This window comes from Canis lupus, chromosome 9, assembly GCF_011100685.1.
Source record: "Canis lupus familiaris isolate Mischka breed German Shepherd chromosome 9, alternate assembly UU_Cfam_GSD_1.0, whole genome shotgun sequence".
Taxonomy (NCBI): Eukaryota; Metazoa; Chordata; class Mammalia; order Carnivora; family Canidae; genus Canis; species Canis lupus.
Window position 1 is genome coordinate 36,913,850 of NC_049230.1, and position 23,464 is coordinate 36,937,313.

The 23,464-nt window shown below is 39.7% G+C and overlaps 1 protein-coding gene across 8 annotated transcripts in view; it reads right to left on the minus strand.

Annotated features, from left to right (window-relative positions):
- ACACA (acetyl-CoA carboxylase alpha) overlaps window positions 1-23,464 on the minus strand; it is a 283,891-nt gene that overhangs the window by 43,540 nt on the left and 216,887 nt on the right. The window lies entirely within an intron of this gene.

Sequence of the window (23,464 nt, forward strand, 5' to 3'; positions counted from 1 at the left end):
ACCTGTGTTTGGAAACCACAGTTTCCTTTAAAGAAGAAGAAAAAATAGGAAGAAAGAATATTCGTGGGCTTGGAAATTGTAGGGTTTCTTTTTCCCTAGAAGACCGGTTAATAATTTCTTTCAGGGAGGGACATTTTCTGACCCAGCAATGGAAGCCAGGCAGCCTGATCACTGACTACTGCACACTGCTGAGTGTGTAGTAATTGCCCGTCATCTAGGGTAGCCCTGGAGAGCTCTAAACAGTTGTAGAGCACTTATTGTGTTTTACCTTTTCTTTTCCCTCTCCCCTCCTCCTCCAGAAAATAATCACAACACAAATTTTCTTCCTTAGTAACTTTTATTCATTTTCAGTCTCTGGGATGAATCTAATAAATAGAAAGCCAGCAAATTCTTCTTGCATGTTCCCATTTTGCTCCTTCTTGTTAGGAGCTCTCCATGCTGGGCCAGCCCCCCCACATCAGGTCCCTGCAAAGGATGAGGACATTGGTGACCAAAGTAATCACCTCCGTATGACCCAACTGGCCTCCATTCCACTTAACTTCAGCTGGAAGGGACGAAGAGACTCTTCTGAAAAGGATATGGAAAGAAAAACTGCTTCCCTTGGTAAGGAAGTCCAGAGAACCAGTCTTTGCAGACAGCCCTGAGCTGAGAGACATGCTGGCAACTCCTCTGAAGGAGCCCCAGGAAGAGGGGAGACTGTATGTGACCACTGGGCTCCCCCTCCTCCTCTCACAGTGTGTCTTTAATCTCAGCCCAGGCACTGTGGCTCCTTTCTCATTCTCCTGCTGTCTCTTTCCATTTGCCCTCTCTCTGACTGATACACTGATCTCTCGGTCACTCAGCTTTCTGCTCCACTGAGTCCATATTACTAATAACACCTCCGCCACGGCCAGTTTACCTCATGAAGGCAGGAGCACATCATTACAAAATAAACTCATAACTTTGACATTCTAGCAAATACATGCCGTTTGTTATCTTGATGGCTTTAGTCTTTCTAACAGGCAGAGGGCATTACATACCTGTTTCATTTATATCTTTAAATGTGTGCACACATGTAGAGTCACACATGCATCAGGAAACAAAACAGAACAAAAAACCAACCCAAAACAAATATCCAAAGCAGTCAGTTGATGGGGGACCCTGGTGGAAGCAAAAATCCTGTCACTCAGGGAGGCCATGCTCCGATCTGGCTCTGGTTTTATGGACGTCATAAACCCGATGGCCCACAACTGGTCCTTCTGGGACAGACCGCCTCTCTGCCAGAAGTCATTCAGTATGATCAGCAGTATTTTTAATTATTAAAATAAAATTGGAAAGGGGGAAATGAAATAAAAAGGAGACACTGCACTGACCCTGAATATCTGATATTCACAATCTATGTCAGGAGCCAAGAACTCTTGCTGCCTAGAAGAGAGCTGGCACCATTTCCTACTCAGAAAGACAGCTTTCTTTCCTATGAAACACTATTTCTAGTACTTGATAATGTCCACCTGCTTAGAACCTCACGCCCCTCCAAAATTAGTAGCGGACTGAAGAAGGACCAATCTTGGCAAAAGGGAACAAAGCAGACCAAGAACTGCTCAGCTGTCCACACACATCTTCCTGACACATCCTTGTCCCTCATTTCAAAAGGGAAGAGAGGGCAGCCCAGGTGGCTCAGCGGTTTAGCACTGCTTTCAGCCCAGGGTACGATCCTGGAGATCCGGGATCGAGTTCCACGTCGGGCCCCCTGCGTGGAACCTGCTTCTTCCTCTGCCTGTGTCTCTGCCTCTCTCTCTCAATCTCTGTCTCTCATGAATAAATAAATAATCTTTAAAAAAAAAAAGGGAAGGGAATCCAGGACTGGGACTACTCTCAGAGGCTCTGCCACTTGCCCATTCCACCCCATATTCCTATAAATTAATGGGAGACAAACTTGGAGCAAGAGTTTAATCACCTAGCATGTCATCCCTTTATAAGCAAAACTCAGCTTTTGACACTTTGGCATTGTTCTGAAAAGGCAGTATTTGTACACTGGATTCAGAAAGAAACCTAACCAGGGCTTACTGCAACCAAGGACACTATCAGACTAAAGAAATGTTTGTCATGTGAGAAAATTCATTTGCTTTGGGAATTAAAGGAAAAATTATAGGCTAGACTAACAGGGTATCCAAATGGCTGTGACTGGCCTTAGGGGGTGGGTGTGGGGAGGAAAGGACACACAGAAATAAAACCTGCTTCACTAATCACAAACAAATGCTAACAATCATAGCTACTTTACAATCGGTGAAGAGAGAGCAGTACCCTCCAGTTCATCTTCAATGACCGTATGTTTGGAGCATGCACCAGTAGAATGAGGGCGCACACAACAGCTCCTGATTTATAGGGGTCGTTGCTGACTCAAGTGGTTTTAATGATTTTAGAATACTTCACAACAAAAGCTGCAACCAAAGAAGCAGAATCTGAGCTAGGACGAAATCCATTCTGCCTAACTCTGAAATGATCATGCTGAAATGATCAGCATCTAGAAAGGCAAAGAAAAAAGCCCACCTAGACAGTACCACTGCTTTATTCTTTCGTGTTGCCCTACCAACTTTTCACAGAAAAATTTGGGGTAAACAACCTTCACTAACATAGTATTTTCATAAAGTAGGTGAGCTTTATTCATGTTTTTTCAACTCCAACATACGCATTTTGGTGCCAGTTGAGTTCCTAGCCATTTTCCATGTTCCCAAATTACTTTTCTCACATGGTCTACTGTGTGATGCAAACATTTAATTTAGCTTCCCAACAAGCATCAATAACCATATTTAAACACAGAGGCCATTCAAACAGAGGTAGCTCCTGAGGCCCCGCAGGCTTAGGTGGAAAAGCAGTACTATAAGATATTACGAACAGACACCACCTCAGGGTCCTCTGCTGAAGAGTGCCCACACCACAGAACTGAACAAGGGCTGTCTCTGCCAGGAAGGAGGATCTTCATCCACTTAATATAAACTTAAGCCTCATCCAGCACTTCATTCATTGCAGCTGGCAGACCAAAGCAGGAAGGGTACCACATAAAAGCCAGTGATTAGCAGACACACAATTGTTAAAGGCTCCACTGAAGATGCTACACAGCCTTTAGAAATTTTGAGATACATAAAGTACAAATGAATGTAGTCATACATACATGCTAAGGCCTCTGCTGCTGTTGTGGCTTATCTAGAGACACCGCAGACAGCTCAGGTTTACCGCAGCTGACAGGCAATGAAAACAGTCTAATATACCGCCTGCTCTCTCCCTTAAATCCCTTTTTGGAGATCAAGATAAACACGTTCTTCCTTTCCCCAGTGCTCCAGACGTTTGAAGTGGCAGAGCATTGTGAGGTTTTGTGCAAATGAAATCACTATGTAATACCAAATGAGTATAGTATTTACTTGTCAGGATATTTGTCAGCATAGGCATTGAGATTTCTGAGTTTCATAGATGCAACTTAGCTCAATTTTTTAAAAAACTGCCTTTGTCCTGAGTATACACATTATGTCGGGGGTCTTTAGACTTATAGGCAAATATTTGCAATCATGTGCTGAAGATGTGAAAAATAATGATGCATATCGATGGAATAAAAAATGAAATCTACTGCTGCTTTCCCCCCCTTTAGCCAATCTTTCCCCCTAAACAATTCTTGAGTCAGGGTAATTTTCTATTTAAAGAAGCTGGAAGTATAAAATTCCTCTTGCGTCTAAGAATTTAGGCTACATGAACGGAGTCCCTCCTGCCATCCTCCCTCTCATTAGGATATTTCCATTCTCAAGAGGATTTGAAGAGAGGTTTTGTACATTTCCCAAGCAATCATCATTAGTGGACGTCGTTCATGATTCTAGATTAAAGTCACTCTGGATCTGTTAGGTTATTGATAAAGGTTTGGCTAAGGCAGAAAGAGACAGACATGAAAAAAAATTAAGTGAGGGAAGGAAAAAGGCAGTAAGATAGGGACAAAAGAAATGAAGAATGAGAGGGAGGAAAAGGGAGTGGGGGAGAAAAGAGGAAGGGAAAAAAAATGCAATAGCTCATCTACTCAGGCTGCTAACACCCTCCTCCCTGACCTGAGAGGACTACATTTTTAAAACCTGACAAGTAATTCAATCTCCAATTAACAATTTTAAGTGGTGCAGCACATATTACTGTGTAAATGTTTCTCCAGGAATATATCCAAGGGTGAATGGAATTAAATCTCTAGGGAGACAGAACTGGTGCCTATGCAACCAAGAATATTTGGAGGTTCCCAAAACATAGCCTCTTGATACACAGACTCAGGTTTACAACTTCCCCTCGCCTCTTCATTGCCACTTGTCACTGGCAAACTGGAATGCTGGTTGGTAGCTGGTAGTCTAGGATTAGGGGTAGAGAAAGGACACAGTGACCTACTGCTGACACAGGACGGGAAAGTTTCTGACCTGAGCCACACTTAGATTCAAGACCATCCACTGCAAGCCCCAAAACCTCTCTCCACACCACAGTATTAGAAAATGATCAGGTCTGTTGATGGGTAAATTGGGAGCACAGGGATTGGGCATCCAGCATTGGGAGAAGATACTTAACCAAGGAGAGACTCAGATACAAGGCACAAAAATACTGCAAGACATCTGCTTACTAAGGGGTGGGGCAAACAGAGGAATGAGTTAGATGGCAGACTGATGACAAGGATTTGAGGGTGGACCGGGCAAGGGACAGAAACGCATTTCTAATGCAATGGGGGTAGAGAAGAGCCACAGGACAGTTTACTTGTCAAATGTCTGAGAAAAGGCATAAGCTTCCAGAGTGAAAACTGCCAAAAAGGAATCACTTACCTCAGGGATCCGACAACTGCTCATTTAGCTACAGATTTGAATGTACTGACAATGAATTGCTTCCAAATATGGAAATTAAAAAAAAAATCTAGTTTACTGAGGTATAATTTACATATAGCAAATCATTCATTTTTAGGTTCAGAATTCTATGAATTGTGACAAATATATATAAGTCATAAAACCATCATCCAAATCACCCCGAAGGTTTCTCTCTAGGAGGGAGAATCAGGATGGTGGAGCAGGAAGATCCTGAGCTCACTTCCCATGAACAAACCAGAACCACAACTACATATAGAAAAACTATCTCTGAAAATGAACTAAAGACTAGCAGAAAATATTTTACACAACTCAGAACATGAAGAAAAAGCCACATCAAGATGGGTATGCAAGGCAAGATGTGGTCTAGTCAGGACCCATACCCCTGGCATGGTGACCCACGAGTGGGAGGATTATCATAACTGTAGAGGCTCTCCTTAAGGAATGAGGGGTCCAGACCCTACACTGGGCTCCCTAGCTCAGGCAACCTGCACCAGGAAGTAGAGCCCCCATAACACCTGGCTTTGATTTTTTTTTAAAGATTTTATTTATTTACTCATGAGAGACACACACAGAGAGAGAGAGAGAGAGGCAGAGACACAGGGAGAGGGAGAAGCAGGCTCCATGCAGGGAGCCTGATACGGGACTCAATCCCAGGACTTCAGAATCATGCCCTGGGCAGAAGGCAGGCACTTAACCGCTGAGCCACCCAGGGATCCCCAACATCTGGCTTTGAAAACAAGTAGGGCTGATGTCCAGAAGGGCAGCAGGAAAATGAGACTGTACTTAAAGGGTACATACAATTTTACTCCCTCCAAATCCCAGTACAAAAGCAGTAGTTTGAAAAGTATGGGGTTACACATGAAGGAGATTCACTGAGTAATTTTAGGACATGTGCTAGAGGGACAGAGATCTGTTGGAACATTCTCCAGGGAAGAAAGTGTCAGCAGGCATCATTTTCTCTACCTCCTACCCCTACCTAGTTGGCCTGGTGGTGTAAGAGACAGTTTTGACACTCTCCATCTCCTGTGCTAGCACTACTTACCACATTCCCAGTGTCCCCTTTAATCCCCACACCCAGGGGGTAGCCTCTGCCAACAACAGTGCTCCTCTCTTCCAATGCTCCTTGCCTTGAGGGGCCAGCTGCACACACTAACTGTGGCCCAGCCTCAACAGGAAGGTGCGTGTAGCCCATGCATCCATATATGAGGATACCCCAGAGGGGTACTTAGATTGAATGAACAGGTGGTTTTGTGCTACTGACCCCACAGGACACTCTCTCTATAAAGACATTTCTTTAAGACCAGGAAATAGAAGTCATCTACCTAATACACAAAAATAAACACAGAGAGTTAAGTAAAATGAGGAGAGAAGAGATTAAGTGAAACAAATGAAAGAATAAGACAAAAATCTGAGGAAAAGAATGAAATGAAAAGGAAATAAGCAATCTACTAATAAAGAGTGCAAAATAATGATCATAAAGAAGCTCACTAAACTCATGAAAAGAATGGAAGAACACAATAAGAACATTAAGAGAGAACATAAAAAAGAACAAATCAGAAGAATATAAAAACTGAAATGAAAAATACACCAGAGAGAATCAATAGCAGATTAGATAATGCAGAAGAATGGATCAGCAATGTGGAAGATAAGAGTAATGGAACCCATACAACGAGAACAGCAAAAAGAAAAAAAGAATGAAAAAATAAGGATAGTTAAAGGGACTTCTGGGACCATGTCAAGTATACCAACATTTGCATTATAGCAGTCACAGAAGGAGAGGAGAAAAGGAAAGGAACAGAAAACCTATTTGAAGAAATAATGGCTGAAAACTTCCCTAAGCTGGGGAAGGAAGCAGACATCCAAGTCCAGGAAACACAAACATTCCTAAATAAGATGAACCCAAAGAGACCCACACCAAGATATTTTATGATCACAGTGTCAATAAAGAGGGAATCTTAAGGAAAGCAAGAGAAAAACTTATTATGTACCAGGGAACCCTCATAAGACTATGAGCTGATTTTTTAGCATAAACTTTACAGGTCAGAAGTGAATGGCATGATATATTCAAAGTGCTGAAAGTCAAGACCTTAAAACTAAGAATAGTCCACCTAGCAAGGTTATCACTCAGAATAGGAGAGATAAGGGGTTTCTCAGACAAGCAAAAGCTAAAGGAGTTCATCATCACCAAGCAGGCCTTAATAAGAAATATTAAAGGGACTTCTTTAAATGAAAAAGAAAAGGGCATAACTAGAAATAAGAAAATTATGAAAGAAAAAAATCTAACTGGTAAGGGTAAACATATAGTAAAGGTGGTGGATACATAGTATGAAGGTTAAAAGACAAAAGTAGTAAAAATCATCTAGATCTATAATAATTATCAAAAGATACACAAAATAGTAAGATGTAAAATATGACATGAATTGGGGAATCTCTGGGTGGCTCAGTGGTTTGGCGCCTGCCTTCGGCCCAGGGCGTGAGCGTGATCTGGAGTGATCCTGGAGTCCTGGGATTGAGTCCCGCATTGGGCTCCCTGCGTGGAGTCTGCTTCTCCCTCTCCCTGTGTCTCTGCCTCTCTCTCTCTCTCTCTCTCTCTCTCTGTGTCTCTCATGAATAGATAAATAAAATCTTAAAAATATATATGACACAAAAAATATAAAATGTAGGTAGTGCAGTAAAAATGTAACGCTTTTAGAACCTGCTTGAACTTAAGCAAACATCAACTTAAAATAGGCTCTTTATACACAGGATGTCATATATGAACCTCATAGTGACCACAAACCGAATACCTATTATAGACTTTCTTTTCTTTTTTTTTTTTAAGATTATTTATTTATTTATTCATGAGAGACACAGCGAGAGGCAGAGACACAGGCAGAGGGAGAAGCAGGCTCCATGCAGGGAGCCCGACGCGGGACTCAATCCCGGGACTCGATCATCAGGTCCTGGGTTGAAGGCAGGCGCTAAACCGCTGAGCCACCTGGGCTGCCCCCGAACGCCTATAATAGATACACAGAAAATAAAGAGGAAAGGATACAAATATAACACTAAAGAAAGTTACCAAATAACAAAGGAAGAGAGTAAGAGAAGAAAGTAACAGAGAAGAACTACAAAACATCCAGAAAACAATCCACAAAATGGCAGTAAGTACATATCTATCAATAATTACTTTAAACATAAATGGACTAAATGCTCCAATCAAAAGACATAGGCTGGATGAATGGATAAAGACAAGACTACCTATATGCTGCTTAAAAGAGACTCTCTTCAGGTCTAAAGATATACAGACTGAAAGTGAAGAGATGGAAAAAAGATATTACATGCAAATGGAAATAAAAGAAATCTGGGGTAGCAAGAAAAACTTTAAAACAAAGACTGTAACACGACACAAGGCATTATATAATGATAAAGAGATCAATCCAACAAGAGAATATAGTGGTATCAAATATCTACACACTCAACATCGGGGCACCTAAATACGTAAAATAAATAGTAACCAATATAAAGGGAGAAAATGACAGTAATATAATAATACAATAATAGCAGGGGACTTCAATACTCCACTTATATCAATGGGCAGATAACCCAGACAAAAAATCAACAAAGAAACAGTGGCTGTGGGCAGCCCCCGTGGCGCAGCAGTTTAGCACCGCCTTCAGCCCGGGGTGTGATCCTGGAGACCCCAGATCGAGTCCCACGTCAGGCTCCCTGCGTGGAGCCTGCTTCTCCCTCTGCCTGTGTCTCTGCCTCCCTCTCTCTCTCTCCCTCTGTGTCTCTATGAATAAATAAATAAAATCTTAAAAAAAAAAAAAAAAGAAACAGTGGCTTTGAATGACATATTACACCAGATGGACCTAATAGATGTGTGTGTATATGTGTGTGTATGTGTGTGTATGTATAAATAACATTCCATCCAAAAACAGAATACACATTCATTCAAATGCACATGGAACATCTTCCATGACAGATCATATGTTAGGCCACAAAACAAGTCTCAATAAATTTAAGAAGACTGAAATCACATCAGGTATCTTTTCTGACTACAATGGTACAAACTAGAAATCAATTACAAGAAAAACTGGAAAAAACACAAACATGTGGAAGATGAACATGCTCATTACTAAACAACCAATGGATCACTAAAGAAATCAAAGAGGAAATAAAAAAATACTTTGAGACAACTGAAAATAGAAATGAAAATCTAACATTCAAAAATCTACAAGACAGGGCAGCCTGGGTGGCTCAGTAGTTTAGCGCCGCCTTCAGCCCAGAGCATGATCCTGGAGACCCAGGATCGAGTCCCACGTCGGGCTCCCTGTATGGAGTCTGCTTCTCCCTCTGCCTGTGTTTCTGCCTCTCTCTCTCTGTGTATCTCATGAATAAATAAATAAAATCTTAAAAAAAAAAAAATCTACAAGACATACAGCAAAAGTAGTTCTAAGGTGGGATGTTCATAGCAATACAGGCCTACTTCAGTAAACAACAACAACAAAAAATCACATAAACAACCTAATCTTAAACCTAATAGAACTAGAAAAAAGGCAAACAAAGTCCAAGGTTAGTGGAAAGAAGGAAATAGTAAAGATTAGAGTGGAAATAAAATGAAACAGACTAAAAAGACAATAGAAACGATCAATGAAACTAAGAGCTGATTCTTAGAAAAGATAAATAAAATTCATAAACCTTTAGCCAGACTCATCAAGAAAAGAAGGGAGAGGGCCCAAATAAAATCAGAAATGAAAGCGAAGTTACAACCAATACCATAGAAATATAAAGGATCATAACAGACTACTATGAACAATTATATGCTAAAAAATGGGACAGCCTAGACAAAAATGCATAAATTCCTAAAACATACAATCCTTCAAAACTGAATCAGGAAGAAATAGAAAATCTGAACAGACCAAATACTATTAATGAAATTGAATCAGTAAACAAAAAAACTCACAACAGAAGTCCAAGACCAGATGGTTTTACAGGTGAATTCTACTAAACATTTCAAAAAAGTTAATACCTATCCTCGAACTATTCCAAAAAAATTGAAAGGAATGCTTCTGAACTCATTCTATGAGGTCAGCATTACCCTGACAACGAAACCACAAAAACAAAACAAAAAAACAAGCCAATATCCCTGATGAACAAAAAATGCAAAAATCCTCAAGAAAAAGATTAGCAAACTGAATTCAACAATAAATTAAAAGGGTAATACACCATGATCATGTGGGATTTATTCCAATGATGCAGGGATGGTTTAATATCTGCAAATGAATCAATGGGATACTCCACATTAACAAGGAGAAGTATAAAAATCATATGATCATCCCAATAAATGCAGAAAAGCATTTAATAAAAGTCAATGTCTATTTATTTGAAAAACTCAACAAAATGGGTATAGAGAGAACATACTTCAACATAATAAAAGGCATAGACAAAACCACAGCTAACATCATAAAAGCTGAAAGTTTTTCTTCCAAGATCAGGAAGAAAATAAAGTTGCTCACTGTCACCACTTTTACTCAACATAGTATTGGAAGTCCTAGCCACAGCAATCAGACAAAAAAAAGAAAAGAAAAGAAAAGAAAAAAAGAAAAGAAAAGAAAAAAAAGAAAAGAAAAGAAAAGAAAAGAAAAGAAAAGAAAAGAAAAGAAAAGAAAAGAAAAGAAAAGAAAAGAAAAGAAAAGGGATCCAAACTAGGAAAGAAGTAAATACCTACTTACTGTCATAATTTGCAGATAACATGATACTATATATAGAAAACCCCAGACTCCACCAAAAAACTATTAGAACAGGTGCCCTGGGTGACTCAGTTGGTTAAGTGATCCCAAAGTCCCAGGATCAAGCCCACATTGTGCTCCCTGCTCATTGAGCGGTGTGATTCTCCCTGTACGTCTGCCCTCCTCCAACTCCTTCTCGCGCTCTTGCTTTCTCTCTCTCAAATAAATAAATAAAATCTTCAAAAAAAAAAAAACCTATTAGAATAAATGAATTCAGTAAAGTTCCAGGATACAAAATTAATATACGTAAATCTGTTTTATTTCTATATACTAATAATGAACTAGCAGAAAAAGGAATTAAGAAAACACTCCCATTTATAATTGCAACAACAAAAAGAATAAAATGCCTAGAATTAAATTTAACCAAGGAGGTGAAAGACCTGTACTCTGAAAACTGTAAACACTGACAAAAGAAACTGGATACACAAATAAATAGGCAGATATCTCATACTCATAATAAATAACATTCCATCATGGATTGCAAGAATTAATATTGTTAAAATGTCCATATTACCTAAAGAAATCTAGAGTCAATGCAATACCCATCAAAGTACTCTATCAAAATGGGATTTTTTCACAGAACTAGAACACATAATCCTAAAATTTCTATGAAGCCACAAACACCCAAATAGTCAAAGCAATCTTGAGAAAGAAGATCAAAGCTAGGGGTATTATGCTCCCTGATTTCAAACTATATTACAAAGCTGTATGTAATCAAAAGGTTATGGTGTTGGCACAGAATTAGACACATAAATCAATGGAATAGAATACAGCATTCAGAAATAATCCATGCTTAATATGACCAATTAATTTTCAACAAAGGAGGCAAAAATGTACAATAAGGAAATGATAGTTTTAAAAAATAGTTTTGGAAAAAATGGAAAACTACATGCAAAAAAATAAAGCTAGACTATTTTCTTACACCACATACAAAAGTATACTCAAAGTGGCTTATAGACTTAAATGTAAGACTAGAAAGCATAGAACCCCTAGAAAAAAATACGGGCAGTAAGTTTTTTGACATCAGTCTTTTTTTTTTTTTTAATTTTTATTTATTTATGATAGTCACAGAGAGAGAGAGAGGCGCAGAGACACAGGCAGAGGGAGAAGCAGGCTCCATGCACCGGGAGCCCGATGTGGGATTCGATCCCGGATCTCCAGGATCGCGCCCTGGGCCAAAGGCAGGCGCCAAACCGCTGCGCCACCCAGGGATCCCATGACATCAGTCTTAACAATATTTTTTTGAGTTGGTCTTCTCAGGCAAGGGCAATAAAAGCAAAAATAAACCAATTGGACTTCATCAAACTAAAAAGGTTTTGCAAAGTGAAGCAAACCATCAACGTGAAAAGGCAACCCAATAAATGGGAGACATTTGCAAATGATATATCCAATAAGGGGTTAATATCCAAAATATATAAAGAATGCACACAACTCAGTATCAAAGAAAATGAACCAAATTAAAAAAAAGACACAGGACCTGAATAGACAGTTCTCCAAAGATGACATACAGATGGCCAAGAGGCAAATGAAAAGATTCTTAACATTCTTAACATCACTAATCATCAGGGAAATGTAAACTAAATCCACAATAAGATATAACCTCACATCTGTCAGAATGGTTAGCATAAAAAAAAAAAAAAAAAAACAACGAAAAAACACACCAAGAAATAACAAGTGTTGCACAAGGATGAGGAGAAAAGGGAACCTTCATGCACTGATAGTGGGAATGCAAAATGGGAGCAGCCACTGTGGAAAACAGTATGGAGGTTCCTCAAAAAATTAAAAATAGAATTAACATATGACCCAGCAATTCCATTTCTGGGTATTTAACAAACAAAATGAAAATACTAATTCAAAAAGATACATGCACTTTTATGTTCATTGCAGCATTATTTACAATAGCCACAGATGGAAGCAACCTACATTTCCACCAATAGATGAATAGATAGGGGCACCTGGTGGCTCAGTCAGTTAAGCATCTGCCTTCGGCTGAGGTCATGATCCGGGGGTCCTGGGAAAGAGCCCTGCATTGGGCTCCCCGCTCAGTAGGGAGCCTGCTTCTCCCTCTCCCTCTGTCCCTCTTTGGCACTCATGCTCACTCTCTGATAAATCAATTAAAAAATCTTAAAAAAAAAAAAAAAGATGGATAATGAAGATGTGTGAGGGGTGTGTTTGTGTGTATGCATATAATGGAATATTCCTTAGCCATAAAAAAAATCTTGCCATTTGTGATAACAAGGACATGATGGAAGGACCTAGACGGTATGCTAACTAAAATAAATCAGAGAAAGACAAACACTGTATGGCTTTATTTATATGTAGAATCTAAAAAAACAAATGAACAAACAAAACAGACTCAGAAAACAGAATGATGGCTGCCAGAGGGAGTGTGTGTGGGGAGGGGTTGGACAAAATAGGGGAAGGAGATTAAAAGGTACAAACTTCTAGTTACAAAATAAGTCATGGGAACGGAAGGTACAATAGAGGGAATATAGTTAACAATACCCTAACAACTTTGTATAATACTGATGGTAGCTAGTTGTATGGTGATGATCACTCCATAATGTACCCAACTGTTGAAGTACTTACATTGTATACCTGAAGCCACCATAATATTGTATGCCAACTACACCTGAATTAAAAAAATAACAATTTTGCCTTTCTTAGGACATTATATAAATGGAGTCATATACTACATAGTGCTTGGGAGTCGTTTCTTTGTTAGTGCACCTGAGATTCATTTATGCCACTGTAGGTGTCATATATTCCTTTTCACTGCAGTGTAGTATTCCATTTTATGGAAGTATCACAATTTGTTCTTCTGTTTGCTTCTTGGTAGACTTTTGGGTAATTGGGTAGTTTCCAGCTTGGGGAAATTATGAATAAAACTGATATAGACATTTGTGGACACGTTTTTGTGTGGAAGTATATTTCATTTCTCCCAGGAATAGGATTACTAGGTTGTATGGTAAGTGTTTATTTTTTTAAAAAAGGTTTTTTTTAAAATTGAAGTACAATTAACATACAATGTTATACTAGCTTCAAATATACAATATAGGGGTTCAGCAATTTTATATATAACTTAGTGCTCATCTAGATAAGTGTACTTTTAAATCTTCTTCACTTAATTTCACCCAACACCCCCCTCTATCTTCCTTTGGCAAACCACTATTTTGTTCTCGGTATTCAGAGTCTGGTTTTTGTTTTTCCTTTGCTCATTTGCTTTTTTAAAAATTCCACATGAGTGAAATCATGTGATATTTTTCTTTCTCTGACTGGCTTATTCACTTAGCATTATACCTTCTAGGTCCATCCATGTTGTAGCAAATGGCAAGATCTCATTCTTGTTTATGGCTGGAGTAAACTTTTTCAAAATGGCTGTACCATTTCACATTCCCACCAGTATATACAAGAGTTCCAGTTGTTCTGCATTCTCACCAATACTTAGTATTGTCAGATAAAAATTTTCCTTATTAAATTTTTATTTTAGTGGTGCCTAATTGTGGTTTTAAATTTGCATTAAGCATCCTTTCATGTGCTTGATTATCATCTTCATATCTTTTCTGCTGAAATGTCTATTCAAATTTCTTAAGAAAATTAAACCCATTTTTTAATTTTTAAAAAAGATTTATTTATTTGAAAGAGAGAAAGAGTGACTGTAGTGGAGGGAGGGGCAGAGGGAGAGAGAGATTCTCAAGCAGACTCCCCACTGAGCGTGGAGCCCAACTGGGGCTCAACCCAGGACCCTGAGATCATGACCTGAGTCCAAATCAAGAATAGGATGCTTGACTGCCTGAGCCACCCAGATTCCCCAAATTAAACCCATTTTTTAAATGACTGTGTTGTTTTCCTATAATTGAATTGTGAGAATTCTTCAGATGTTTTCAAAAGATGGAAAAGTTTTTGGTGGTTTTCTGATGAGGATCTGAGGCATGAGGTTGGTGGAAAGGCAGAGGGTTGTGTGACTGCCTCAGCCCACCAGTGGTTAGGCAAAGAGTTCAGTGCTTGCTGGGGGCCTGGCTTCTTGTGGAGTAGCACCAACTGTTCATCTCGGCAGCCTTTTTGGTTGTGTTTTCTTTTCTTTTCTTTTTTTTTTTAAAGATTTACTTATTTATTTATTTATTTATTTATTTATTCATTCATTCATTCATTCATTCATTCATGATAGACAGAGAGAGAGAGAGAGAGAGAGAGGGGGGCAGAGACACAGGAGGAGGAAGAAGCAGGCTCCATGCTGGGAGCCCGACGTGGGACTTGATCCCGAGACTCCAGGATCGTGCCCTGGGCTAAAGGCAGGAGCTAAACCGCTAAGCCACCCAGGGATCCCCTTGGTTGTGTTTTCTTATTTACATCTGGTGGGCAGCGAGTTTATTTTTATCTTTAGAACACATGACAAGACTGTTACTGTCTTTCAAGTCTAAATTTGAAGCTCCATGAAAGCAGAAATCAGCCTTGTATACCCACAGCATAAGAATGGAACTTTACACATAACTGGCATGCAACAAATGCATGTGAACTGCCATAATTCTTAGTGCTCTGTAAAAACTCAGCTTTGATTTATATTTTTAGCAAGTTGAAATACTATAAGCAAAAAATCTTCCATATTAGTGTTATAATGTGTAGCAGCTTTCTCAAACAAAATGAGTGATTCAATTTTCCCATCCTTTTTAGTATTCCCCAGTGCAGACACTGGGTTTTTCTTTCAAAATTCTTTACCTGAGCCTGAATTAAGCTAGTAACTCTACCTAATATAAAGTCATATTATATTAGGGTTGCTCTACTGAGCTGCATAAACCTGCTTTATCTGTTGAGAAAAGGCATATTTTATCAATGGGTCAGATAGAAAATGAAGAAACTCAAAACTTGATTATATGTTCCAATGGTCTTCACTTCTCATATTCGCATCTTATGCTGTTAGTGAAATTTGGGTGGGTTCTTTTCCTTAATTACACTGATGTCTCAATTTCTTTTATGTGCACGTTATTTTGAAAGACTTCACTTCCAGACACTGACACGTTATTAAAATTAAGAACCAGAATCAGCCAGAAAAACTTGAAGCTTGGGCATGGTAATCTGTAGTTCAATCTAAACAGCTCTTAAAGCTTCTCCTTTCATAATTCAACACTCCTGTGTACATTAGCTGATTAGATGTGTGAAGATGGCCACTCTAAGAGGGGACATAGCTAGATTTAGATCCAGCATAGGGGACATCCCCTAGAATGATGAACAGCCAAGGAGCCAGTTTCTAAATAGCCTCGTTTCCTGCGTCTTTATCATATTCACAGAGCAGTCTGTGCACAGCCAGAGCCCAGGTCTGTCTTTCTGCTAGGAAAGACTGGAGTCCTTGCATTCCTAATCTACCAACGTGTGCAGTTCTTGCACTTTTAATTTATGAGTGTTTGGGGGGGGAACTCTCTGACTTGGGAACATATTGGCTCGGTCTAATGCTTGGAGATTATTAAACTTGGAGCTATGCTCCACTATCAAGTCTACAGATCTTTTATTTAGAAGATATGGTGCTCTAAATGCACAAAGAGCTCCCTGTCACCTTCACATTAAAGCCCCTAGTGCCTGGTAAATGGAATTATATAGCTGTCATCTCCTTTCCCCAAAGTTTTAAGAGTACAATGGGCTCATTTTTTCACACTCCATCCCAGCTTCAGAACTAAGAGACCTACTTTGTATTGATTTAAGGTCTCAGAAATAAATAAACCTGCTTCACCGCTGTGATTCACAACAAATTCATGATACACTATTGCATGATATATTTCAAGCTCTTGCTCTGGCTCTCTTTTTCCTCTGGTGAGTGATGGGGGAGGTGGGAGGTAGTAGGGAGCTGCAAAGCTGACAGCCTGATGGTTATTGGAGATGGCTGCTGACTGCAAATCCAAGAACCGACACTGTTGGAAGAGTATGGCTTTTTTTTTTTTTTTTTTAACTGGGGGGCAGGGGTGAGAAGCTAATTTACTTGGGTTTCAGGCTGGGGCTGGGGAGAAGAAAGGTTAAGGGGAGAAGGGTAAGTGGAATAGCAAAGCTTCCAGTGAACACTAATTTGCAAAGACAGAGCTATGAACATTTAGAGAGAGAGGAAGGAAGGAAGGAAGGAAGGAAGGAAGGAAGGAAGGAAGGAAGGAAGGAAGGAAGGAAGGAAGGAAGGAAGGAAGGAAGGAAGGATGGATAGGTGGATAAAGAAAATCCAGCATAAGAAGGTGTAACATGTGACTGGAAAATGAAGAAGCTGAACTGTTCTGCCTAAGGGATCATGCTCAGAGCCCTAAGAGGACACTTAGTTTGAGACCAGGGACAATATTTTGTTAGAGGCAAAAGTACAGAGACCCTGCATGCCATGTGAGATAGAGGCATTTCTTCACTCCAGTGCTCAGGAAGCAGCACAATCCTAGAGGCTGAAATAGACATTCCGGAAATAGGACAGAGAGGACATAGGTACACATATTCCAAGTGAGCCAGAGACTGCTCACTGAGATGAGAGGGAAATAAATTCTAGCACTTTAGATTAGTTGTGTGCCCTTACGAGTTTTAGAGTACCTCAGTCTATATCACCTTTACTGATTCCTGAAGTACGTACTACCTAACTTTGGCAATGAGTTTTAACTGTTATCTAAATACACAGCACCCAAGAAAACATCCTCCAACCGTGTATAGGGTCAACAAAGTTGGGGTGGGGGAAGCAGGAGATAATCAGGCCCTTAAAGCCTTGCATGATACTATGCAGCAGACCCCCCAACCTTCTACAGAATACATCCAAGTGGTGTAAATTTTAGCTATTTCTCTTGTAATTTCTACTTTTCATAGTTTCGGCTGGCAAGGATGGCATTTAGGAATCCAGTTTCCTTCCTATCTTTGGATAGCATTTCCATCTTTACTACTTTTGTTTTTTTTTTTTTTTACTACTTTTGTTCTTAAGACAAGGCCAGACTCTGAAAGCAAAGTACATGGGGAAGATTTTGGTTCCATTCAATTCCACATAGGTTACACCATAACACTGGGAGTTGCTTTGTTAATTATGAACACTTTAAAAGAGGAATTGGTCTGTGTGTGCAAAGGAACAGACTGTAGCTAAATGTAAGAAAAAACTTCATGTAAATGAAAGGGATCGGCTCATAAAGTACTGAGTTCCCTGTTAGTTGGATTTTTCAAGCATAACTGAATAAATATTTGGCAGTAGTGTTATAGGGGAAATTCAAACAATAGTTGGGTGGTTGGACTTTTGAGATCTTCTGCTCCCAATCATTATAATTCTATGGCCGCTTGCTGTCATCAATAGTAACACCATTACCACTGCCACTACCGCATGGCATTTACTTTTCTGTAATATGGATAAGAAATGTGATGAACAAATTTTTCAATAAGTATGCTTTACAACTCCCATTCCTAATCTTGTTGTGTAATAATTTTACATATCACTAATATGTAATTTCTCTAGTAGATAACACCCTAATATGTAGCAACTACTTTGGATCCTACCCACCCTCATTGCCAATCTATCCTCTCCCTGCTCCAGCCTAACATGGTTCCCTAGCTACAAATTAATATACATCTATACAGTATAACAGAGTACTAGAAATTAAAGTAAATTTAAGATTAAGAGATCTTCTGGTCTTCACCTTAAGGTGGGAAATGTATTTCATAAAGAGGAAACTGAGGCCCAAATAGATGAAGGCCCAAAGTTACTTATCTAGTAAATGGCAGGGAGGGGAATAATCAAAAGTTTTTGTTTGTTTTTTAAATCTCAAGGTTTTGTAACTTCAAGAAGTTTGAATAAATTTTAAGAGGCTGTCGAACATGGTTAATTCCTGAGTCTATATATAATGCCCCAGGCAGGGCCTCAAAGCTTTCACTTCAACTAGAAGTTCAGTATTGATACTTATTTGAAGTTCTCCCAAGTCACTAGTCTCTCAGCCACCATACCCACAACAGGGCTCTCATAGTCAAAGGCAATGTCTCTCATGGAGCTCTGAAGGGAAATTCGACCTGCAAGATCTCCAAACCAGAGAGCTGGGGATCAGGCTGAGGGCAGATCACAATGACTCACTAATTGGGAGTCAAACATACCTGGTACAGTTTTCTACCAAACCTAAGAAACATTAAACGAAATTCAAAACCACCCCAAAACGGGGTCAGGTTTGCCCACATTTTGTGTGTGTGTGTTGTAGAGGTATGGGGTAATAGGGCTCAAAAACCAAGGAGATGTGCCCATTGCAATCCTTTCTGAGAAAACTCATTCATAATGCTAAAGTGAGGCTTACTCAGAAAGGAAGCTCAAATACCCTCTTTAAAAGGAGAGTGATCCCATCTGGAGCTTCGGAGACAGGGACTGTCTATTGTGAAAATAGGTAGTTAGGGACTTTTAAAAATGCAAATTGCTGGTCTGATCCTTAGAGTGATTATGGGCTATTGTATCAACAAGTCCTTGGGGACTCCTGTAGACAGATGACTGACACGTATACTACCCTATCAGGACTGAACATGGCGCCTCTGACGTTAATGGCTTTCCAAAGTGCAGTGATTGTTTTTAGATAACATCTATTGGGAAAGTCAATACGTGAATGTACTGCCGTGGCAAGGACTGACATCTAACATTTTCTTAAAGGAATTTTTGCCTTCGAAGGATCAGAAAATATAGAGAATGTTGTATGTGTATTTCCCTTCCAGGGCCTGGATTATGAGTTGCAATGAGAACAGGACCCTATGTTCATGTTGGGGAACACTACAACAATGTCAGTGATTTACCTATATTAACTCATTTAATCCTAACAAGACCTGGTAAATAGGTACTATTATTATCCTCATTTAACAGTTAATACAGCTGTGACCCAGAAAAGTTAAGAAAATTGCCCAAGATCACACAACTAGTAGATGGTAGAGCCAGGAATTAAACCCAGGTAGTTCGGCTCTAGCATATATGCTTTTCACCATTCCAGCTCTTTAAGTTTTGTGAAAGTTACAATGCTGACTCACAGTGAGAACGAAATAATCCCTCCCTTTTATAAAAAAAATTTCATTTATCATTGTTTTATGTAATCTCTACACCCAATGTTGGGCTTGAACTCATGACCCCAAGACCAACAGTCAAATGCTCTACTGACTGAGCCAGCCAGGCACCCCTCTCTCCTTCCTTTCTTGAGCCTCCATGACTCTCACATTGTGTCACAGAGTCATGGGTGAATATAGAGAATGAATAGTAGAGGTCCCTGGTCCTATAAGCTGGTGGGAGGAACTCTGATACTGTATATAACAAAGGGAGCAACAACTTCACATTTCATATTGTACAGATTCAGAAAAAGATGTTTGGAAACTGAGATTCAGGGAAGGACTTGTATCAAGTCTCAAAAGCAAGATTAGAATTAAGGGCCCTACAGGCCTAACATATATAGCCTTGGCCACACCATCATATAATCTCTTTTTCCCTGGCAGATTTGGTAGAAACAGGGGCCTGATCTCGGTAAAGGAGATGAGATTATGGGATTCTTTTTTTCCCCTTAAAGCAAAAGCTTTATTTTTTTTTCTTTTTAAAAATATTTTATTTTAATTAATTAATTAATTGATTAATTAGACACACAGAGGCAGAGACATGGGCAGAGAAAGAAGCAGACTCCACTCAGGGAGCCAGATGTGGGACTCGATCCTGGGGCTCCAGAATCACACCCTGGGCCAAAGGCAGGCACGCTCAACCGCTGAACCACCCAGGCATCCCAAAGCAGAAGCTTTAAAATGTCACATATCACCAGGTCTAGGGTATAGACTGAGAACTAGCAGCTCTAGTTTACATCAGTGTTCCCTTAGGTCCTTTGAGCCTACCCACCACCTTACAACATGTGAAGGATACTATGTAGAAACAGAGGAATGGTGGTGTAGTGAAAGTAAATCTGAAAATTCCTGGACATATTCAGTAGCACCCTGACTTAGTTGAGATCTGTACAAACTATCCCAGCCTCCTAAAAGGGCCCATTTTACCAGTTCCCCAAGCACACAGGTTGCTGTCTTTGCCAGGCTAGCATGACACCCATCAAGCAGGGTAGTTTGTCACATCCATCAAGTCTGCCTTACTACTCTACTCAGTGAGGTATTCTGAGCCATCTGCCATCAGGAGCCTATGGTTTGTAGAGCTAAGAACCTATGTTCTTCTACCTTGGATGACATGAAATAGCAGACCCTTGGAAGCTTCTCTTATTTATGTCATCATAGGTGACATTTGCACAAAAAGGAAAATGACCACTTCTCTTCTCAGGCCTTATGGACACTAAGACCATCTCAAAAGAAACTTGGGGACATGGAAATTCACATTCTCACGCTGATTTAATCTCTGTCAATGGAACCAAGTCACTTTACCTCAGCTTTAATCTTCCCATCTGTAAACTAGCCCTGATGCCACTAGCTCACCCCAGAGGGTAGCAAGGAGCTGCACCGATGTGCTTGATTTTAAGTTTCAAATAAAGTCCTCTAGATTGCTTCTATAATCACCATCCCACTGCCTTTAGCTCAAATGGCAAACGTGCTTCTGCAGCATTTAGGAAAACCAGATACTGTATTTCTCCTCAACTTGGTAATATTCTGAATGTTTTACAAATAACTACAGGCAACAGAGAGCAAGATAGACAAGAAAAGAAATTATACAAATACTGAGATAACAAGGGCAAAGGGATAAAAAAACAAATGCAGGAAGCACTTTCTGATTTTGGAACAAAAGACACAGTAAGCAAAGGACGGTGTCCATGAATAAAATGGTAAAAGTACAGTAGAACCACTGAAAGTAAAAAACAGGAAACCACCAGAATATTTATATTTTATTTGCAGGCTACTACTGTTGGCTACAAAAAGAAATCCTTTAAAAAGTAAAGAATGTTCAGAAGCAAAAGGTAGGAAGGTCTAAACTAATTAAAAACAGGTCAGCTAATGACAGGCAACATCACTGGTGCACTGAGACAGAGTAGGGCCATAAAAGCCTGACGCATACATGCAATGCATTAAGTTGAGAATGTGTGTCTCTCCAGCTTCATATCTATTAAAGGAACAAACAATTTACATGTTGCTGTATTATAGGAGTGTGATATGTGGTGTGTCAACCCTTTCTCCTCAAATTGAACCATGTTAAGTCAAATCAGTGATGGGGTTTGGGGGGGGAAGGGAGGGGAGGAGAAAAGCAGGGAGAAAGAAAGTTTCAAAAAAATCTCTGCCTCAGCAAAAGTTTTCATTAAAATTTTAGACAAATGATCCCTGTGTCCTTCTCCCTTGCTGCCTGGGGCTCCATGCTATTTCTATGCAAATAACAACCTCGTGGTTTATATCTTATTATTTCCACCGGAGCTGCAGCGACATGACCTGAGACGTGTAAGAGGTGGGGGGGTGGGGGGAGAGTTGGAGAGGAAAGAGAAAGAGAGAGGGAGAAAGGGAGAGAGAGATGGAGTGGATGTTCACTCAAGTGTGAAAAAATATTGTCAGGAGTGAGCGTCAAGAACAAAAAAAAAATTGCAGGGATAACGTGTTTATTTCAGTACCCCCACCCCCAACCCCCTCCTCCCCACCCTGCAAACCGGCACCTTTTAAAATTCATTGGGCATCAGGCGATCATGCACAATCCATCTGCTTTCACTTTATCATTTGCATTTCATGCCTCCTGGCTTTTGATGTGCTGATACTTTGATGCAGTCAGGAGACGCGCATTATCATTATTTCAATTTTCAAAAGGGTCAACGGGATCGGCACTTGCACACACAGATTTCTTTTTTCCTACAACCTCTGCACATCCCCTCCCTTCCTATTCTTCACCCCAATGTTTAACATAAAGGATGAAGACTCAAAAAGGTGGGGGTCAAATGTTTACAGTCTAAAAGCTTACATATACCACATACATTTCCACTTTGTACAGGTACACACATACTCGAGCAAAATGGTCAAGGCTTAAGGAGGCTCTACAGTGTTTTCAGACACACAAAGACTTCCTCACACATGGATACTCAGGGAAGCACAGAGAAAGAAAGAGAGGGATCTATCTAGAAGCAAGATACAGACACAAAGAGACAGACCAGGACTCACACAGGAAGAGACACACACTCAAAGTGACTTGCACACACCCATAAGAGACAGAGATTTCTACAGAAAGGCAAACAGATGTTGAAAGACACCAATATACACAAAGACAGAACATGCAAAAGGAATGAGTCGGAGGAAGTGATATAAACATGCAGCTTCCGTATATGTAATGTCTTTTTTCATACTGGATAGGCAAAGGGGCAGACAGGACATTCTGAATGAATTTGCATGAAATCAGGTGTCTTCCAAGAACATGTCTGTATACTTAAGAGGCACTGACATGAAGATAGTGAAGCAGGCTGAGCCAGATTAGGTAACCTCTATAACTTGATCACTCCCTTCAGCTACAAATGATCACGTCCGTTTGGAAATGAGCATTGTTCGGTAAGTTACAGCTGCAGCTTCCCTAGCCTTTTCCGCTCCAACTACACTTTTCCTTCAACGAACAGCCCTGTAGGCTAGGAAGAGGGGGAACATAATAAATCTGATCAGAACAATTCAACCAGATTTTCAGAAAAAAATCCCTAATGCTTTCTTTATGGCACAAATTAAATTCAACTAGGAAGTTTTTAGGCAAATGACAAAAACCAACCAAACAAAACCCCCTAGCAGCAGCAGCAGCATCTTTGCTTTTTGTATTTTTCTCTGTGTATAACATATTATTAGGGACAAAAAAAAAAATGTGATGAAATAAATTTCAGAAATTAGCTCTTTGTCCAGGTATGGGTATATGGGAATACAGGCGTCTTCTTTAAATTCCACCCTTATAGATCATCGTATCTACGATTCTTT